At 40.4% G+C, this 508-nt stretch overlaps 1 protein-coding gene across 1 annotated transcript in view; it reads right to left on the bottom strand.

The window, feature by feature from the left end:
* LOC102762477 (selection and upkeep of intraepithelial T-cells protein 8) overlaps positions 1–508 on the bottom strand; it is a 14,249-nt gene that overhangs the window by 5,660 nt on the left and 8,081 nt on the right. The window lies entirely within an intron of this gene.

The following is a 508-nucleotide window of genomic DNA, read 5'->3' as shown; positions in this document are numbered from 1 at the left end:
TCCCTTGTGTAGGGCGTTCAGGAGGTAGTCGACCCATGAGTCTCTCCCATCATTCATGTTTCTATGTCTCTCCCTTTTCTGTGAAATCAGTAAAAAAATATATTAAAAATAAATAAATAAATAAATAAGCCAGTAACAGAAAGACAATTCCTGCATAATTCCATTTACATGAGGTAGGTACAATAGTCAAATTCATAGAAGCAGAGAGTAGAATGATAGTTTTCTGTGGCTGGAAGGATAAAATGTGAGTTCTTTTTTAATAGGTATTTTGAAAAATAACACTTTACTAAAATATCCTATCTAATAAAAGACAAAAATGGTAATTGGCGTACGACCGATACCCTTTTCATTGGCTAATCAGCAAGATATGCAAATTAACTGGCAGCCAAGATTGCGGCAGGCAGCCAGGCAGCTGATGCAAACAGGGAGGCTTGCTTGCTTCAGTGACGGAGGACTCCAACATTCCCCGCCTGACTTGCCCGCCTGACTTGCCGGCCTCTCAGCTGCA

This window comes from Myotis davidii, unplaced genomic scaffold (assembly GCF_000327345.1).
Source record: "Myotis davidii unplaced genomic scaffold, ASM32734v1 scaffold950, whole genome shotgun sequence".
Taxonomy (NCBI): Eukaryota; Metazoa; Chordata; class Mammalia; order Chiroptera; family Vespertilionidae; genus Myotis; species Myotis davidii.
This window is presented reverse-complemented; position numbering and strand designations above follow the sequence as displayed.